We start from the raw sequence: 5,731 nt of genomic DNA, 5'->3' as shown, positions 1-5,731 counted from the left end.
GAACTGGTGTTGGGGTGGGGCGTGGGGGGACTGAAAGGGGCTAAGGGTGGGGACGGGGCTGGGAGGGTGTGGGGGCTGGGGTGGGGAGGGACTAGACGGGACTGGTGAGGTGTGAGAGGTAGGGACGGGGCTGGGGGTGGGGTGGGATGGGGCTGGTAGGGCGTAGGGGGACGGGCTGAGGGGTGGGGAGGGAAAAAATATATATTTATTTTTTAAAAAAATTAAATTATTTTTATAAAATTTAAATTATTTTAAAGAAATTTTATTTTTTTTAATTTTTAAAAATATTTTTAAATTAAAAAAGATGGAGGAAAACAAAGGATCTGTTTTTTAATTTTAATATTATTTTTAATTTTTTTAATTATTTTAATGTAAAATTGACCAAAAATTGACCCCACTCGCACCCCAGGCGAGTGGCTACACTCTCTTTGTCCTAGTCACCATTTCAATGCCATATTGGTAAGGTCAACGATCAAAGGGTGCAAAATGTTGCTTTTTAATGTGTTCAAGGGTCCAGATGACAAACATGTAAGTAGAAGTGTCCAACTTACAAAACCAACATATTACAAGGGTCAAGAAAGTCATTTTGCCAAAATAAAGAGACAGACCTCTATTTTTTTTACATTAAGTTAAACCTCTTTATTAATATCTTACGATCATAGATAATAGAATTAAAATAAAAATATTTAAAATAGTTTCAAGAGATTGATGAATTAGCTGATTATTTGTCGCAATTGCTACACGACTATTAGCATAGATATTTTATTTCAAAATTTTAGTTGTTATTCAATAAAAATCACTTATTAGCATATTTTATTTCAAATTTTTAGTTGTTATTCAATAAAATCACTTCTTACAGCATGTATCAGTATTCTCACAAATCAGACCCATAATTCTAAAAAGGACTTTTATACTGTAAGAAATCATGAAAAAGAAAAAGAATAAAGTGAAAATTGACCTTATTGTTGGTTTGTATGAAAATCTCTGATTCGAAACTACTAAGACGATTTACAGGGTAAATTATATATATACAAATATAATAATTTGTATTAAAATGTTTTATACATATTAAAAAAATGTATTACTGTTTACAAATATAAAATTATATATCCAATTATAATTATACTAGATGTAGAAGATAGTAACATAGCTATAATTTATAACCGTTAGTTGTGGCTTCACAGTTGATAATCCAGAGCTGTTGAGTCAAGATTTTATATTTTTCTTGATCAATTATCACAATATAGAGATTAAATGATAATATGAACAATCACTGTAATATAAATGGTAAGTTACCATGTAGGTAATCACTGATGGTTGAAAATATTCAGACTTGAATGAAAAGAAATGTCAAATTACCCTGTGGACAACAACTGATAGCAAATAACAACAAAAACATATGCAAGGTATTAGAGCAATACTGTCTTCAAAGTTGTTGGTCTACATTAATATTCTTCACTATTTTCTTCGTCATCAACTCCTTCATTACCAACTTGCTCGTAGTCTTTTTCAAGTGTAGGTAAATCTTCAGTGGCTTCAGAAAATTCTACCTCTTCCATGCCTTCTCCAGCATATCAATGGATGAATGCCTTTTGAAGCCAGTTGGGCATTTTTTCAAATACCAAAATCAAAAAAATAAAATCACACAGTTGCATCCACATTAGAAAGTTTTCTGTACTTTGTTCAGATACAAGTAGCTCACGCTTGTTATTGGTGTAAAATCTTTACTAGTCAACAAATTGAATCATCCTTTACGTTAATACGCCATATATTTTCAATGCGTTGGGTCACATTTAGCCTACTTGAGTGCTAAAAAACTGCATTAGTTATCTCAGGTACCAATAATTGCTCATGGTATGTATTTCCAGCTGAGATGACAGGGTCATATGATGAAAGCATAATGACTTCATTGTAAACATCACAACCATATCAGTGTGTTCTAAAAGGAAATGAGTTGAAAGAACACTGTTAGAAGGTTCTGCAACAACAGTGGATAGCTGAAATTTAACAAACACAAATAATCTTGCTATTACAAATAAGAGATGCATGATTATGTATGGCATTCACCTGGGGAGGAGTAGATATTAAACACAATGTTGAACTTTTTACCATAATCAATAGATAAGCATTCGAGCAACAATGAATGCAATCCAGAACCAGGACCACCGCCAATAGCATTAAAGACCAAGAACCCTTGCAAAGCAGTGCAGTTATCAGCAAGTTTTCTAATGAGATCAAGGCAAAGATAAATAATTTCTTTGCTAACATTATAATGTCCTTTGGGAAAATTATTAGTAGCATCTTTCTTTTCAAAAATGAGTTGTTCAGGATAGAAAAGCTGAAGATAGGCGGCATTTCTAACTTTATCAATAACAGTTAGTTCAAGATCAACAAATATAGTTGTTCGTTCATGCTTTCAAACGCCAGTTTCGACATACATGGTGTATTCCAAGGTCGTAAATGATTCATGACCGTGAATGGGGCTGTAAAACTGAGGTGGCGGACTTTCTATATATATATATATATATATATATATATATATATCCAAAGTTCAATATAATTCACATGTCACACCAACATACTCAACAACAGATCCTACAAATCTCTCAACATCTTTAATTTTAACATTCCACATAGCATATTTATGATTATAAAATTAAAGAGCATTTTCGTACATTCATATATCTTTAGTTTAAGATTTTAAAATTCAAAAGCTCCTTTACTTTCTTAAAATTTCGTATCATGCAGTATGCTAACATTACCTAAGCTTATTTTGAACCTCCTCTATTGTTGATCTTCGCGGAGAAGTTCTATTCCCAATAGCAACTCCCATGGAATCAGCCTCGAAATTTACTATAGGATTAGATTTCGCACTACAACTATATATGCGCACCTTAAAAGTTGAAGGATCTTGCCCACTATCAATACAAGCCTTGATCAAATTCCTTCGACAAAACAATACTTAGAAGTCATGCTGGAGTTGAAAAACCAACTAGTAACAACTGATATTAACACATAGATAAAAGAAGAGGTATACCCCTTTCATGGATATGATAAGGACTTGCATAAAAAATATCTCTGGGTGAGAGGTCAGACATATTGCTCTATTTTTGATCAACTTGTACTGCAAAATAACAAAATAATAGTATCAAGTAGCGAAACAACTTTCAAAAGCCATATAATTGATATTAAAGACCAATTTTGGGGGGAGAAACAGTGTTAAAACTGAAGTTATTTTTAGCCCAGTTAGATCCGATATATAAATATTCAAAGTTGTATAAGCTAAAAAAATTGAGGTCGCCTAGTACTTAACATTTAATCTGATGTTCCTATATGTTGAGACTTTGTTTAAACAATGGCAACGTACCAAGTGTTATCTCATATGAGGGATATGAAAAAGGTAGGATATATGCAGACTTTACCTGTGTAGTAGAAAGCTTGTTTCCTTAGTTTCCTTATATCAATCTACTTTTCTAGGATGCTGAAATATAGGAAAAGTTTTCAAAAAGCAAGAATTGAAGTAATTACAGTAACAAGCAATACTGATCAATGGAAAAAAGTAAATTCATCATAGGTTTATCAAGATATTCCTATAACACAAATAAAGAGATGCAGTTGGTAAAAGAATACTATGTTGATTTCGTCAACCATATAACTATCTGATCATTATACACATAATGTACAATTTGTAGGAGCATGAATTTCTAGCCTTCCTTATACACAACAATATGAAGAATTGGTGCTCCATAGAGAAGATTCAACTGCAAAGCTCCCACATAATTGGCTAATCGGAAGGTTGAAGACACATATGCTCTTCCTTTTCAATGTATTTGTTGTAAGACAAGGAAGAAGACACCACTTAGCCGATATTTACTAATGATTTCTAGTGGTATAGACATACATTTTGCGCAAAACAATGTCCAGAATCTTGAATGGTTGCAGTTGTGTTTGAACGATTCTTATTTTGAAACTAAATCATTGATGTGAATAGATTATCAATTGCCACCGAAATATAGTGAATCACATCAAAATAACATGGTGTTAATCTTACGGAACTTTCCGAATGGCTACAAAAGTCATCGACCAAGTGATATGTTCAACAAAACTCATGTTTTTATCTAAGAAATAAGAATCAAGAAAACATTCAGAAAGTTCAGCAATAAAAATTAATCAGAAATTACCGTTCACTGTGATTTATTTAATCTGCTTGAATTGCTTCGTATATGCAAATTGAGTTTCTAGTGAAGTCGACTATTTGTCCCCTTTGCCAAAAGTTAATAACCTGCAAATCGAACAAAAACGAAAAAAATGGCTAAGGTAAATTAGTAAGTAGTACGAAGATCTTGGTTAAAAAAAATAAAGGCGAAGCAACAATTAACATCCAATTAGCTAAAGAAAAGCTATTAAACTACCATACTCCAAAAATAAAAAGGGAAAAAAGTAGATAACAGATTCTATAACAACAAAAATACAAAATTCATAGAACAAAAATATCAAGGTAACAATCAAGCTAAGAATCAAACAACTAAAAGAAAAAATTGAGAACAATACAATTGCAACCAGAAAAAGAGAAGATGGGCAAAGTGGAGATACGTTCAAAACTCGTTGGTAATAATGACAAGCATCGCTTCATGTGCGTTCTTATTTCAAGCAGCATAATCGGCAAATGTTAAGACACATGTAAACTTGTACAAATGTCATCTAATAATTAAGAATACAGTATTTAGTACAAAGATTAAAATACCCTTTACCACTAAGCTGACAGGACAACCATGAGGTGCTTTCAAGCCGCTTCTATATATTAGAAATAAAAATATCACTTTAAGATAATATATAAAAATTATTTACTTTAAATTCTAAATCAATGTCTGAAGCTTTCCCAAGACTTTGATATGTTATTTTTTCGAGAAGCAATAGAATACTCCATTCAATATAGGTCGGTATTAGGAGAACACACGCTTTGACCTTAAGATTTCAAATGTTCTTGATATTATTATATATGTAGTGTCTTTGTCTTGTGGTTGTGGGGGCTTAATGGCTAATAAACGTTTCAAGTCCAGATGTAACATGAGGACTTTTCCAAAAGGTCCTTATCAGGCCATCACAAAATTATTTTCGCTAAATGTTTTTAGTTTTGAAGTTCTTATAGAATTCTGATAGGATATGATGATATTCAAATTTGATTTTTTAACGGGATAAGTTAATTTAAGAAATTCTAATTTGGTTTCACAAATTATGGAACTAGAATACTTCTCTTCCTGTAACTCTGCAAATAAATTGATATCCACAATATTCAAGGTTGATATCAAATAAGATAGTAGATCATGTATTTTTTTTTAACAAAAGAGTCATCTAGTTCTGTCTAAGTATCATATAAATTATCTTCTATATTTTTTCCTCTGGTGGCTTCCTGATTTCCTTTGACACTTCGCAGTTTTGTGTGACTTTTTTGGTTACAAGTAAAAAATTTAGTGACTTTCGTAAAATTTTAGTAATGTTGAATGCCTTTTTCATTATAAAAAATAAATTAGTGATTTTAGCTGCAATAAAATAAAAATCATTTGATCATTAGTAAAATCTTAGGAGATTTTCAATAAAAGCAAAACTCGTAGATTAATTAGAATTTCATCTATATAGTTCTCTTATTGATAAACACTGATGATGTTATTCTTATCACTATTGAGCTTATCTTTGCGGTTATAAAAAAATATAAAATATTAATAATTTTATT

General features: G+C 31.5%; 1 long non-coding RNA gene across 1 annotated transcript; it reads right to left on the bottom strand.

The window, feature by feature from the left end:
• Positions 1-825: 825 nt before the first annotated feature.
• Positions 826-4,911, bottom strand: LOC107872441. The gene is made up of 3 exons (XR_007055845.1): positions 4,182-4,911; positions 3,423-3,481; positions 826-3,124 (listed from the first exon to the last, which is right to left on the bottom strand). It is a non-coding gene; the product is annotated as an uncharacterized LOC107872441 (long non-coding RNA).
• Between the last annotated feature and the right edge of the window lie 820 nt (positions 4,912-5,731).

The sequence above is a fragment of the Capsicum annuum genome, chromosome 5, assembly GCF_002878395.1.
Source record: "Capsicum annuum cultivar UCD-10X-F1 chromosome 5, UCD10Xv1.1, whole genome shotgun sequence".
NCBI lineage: Eukaryota > Viridiplantae > Streptophyta > Magnoliopsida > Solanales > Solanaceae > Capsicum > Capsicum annuum.
The sequence above is the reverse complement of the archived record's forward strand: the minus strand, read 5'-3'. Positions and strand labels throughout refer to the sequence as shown.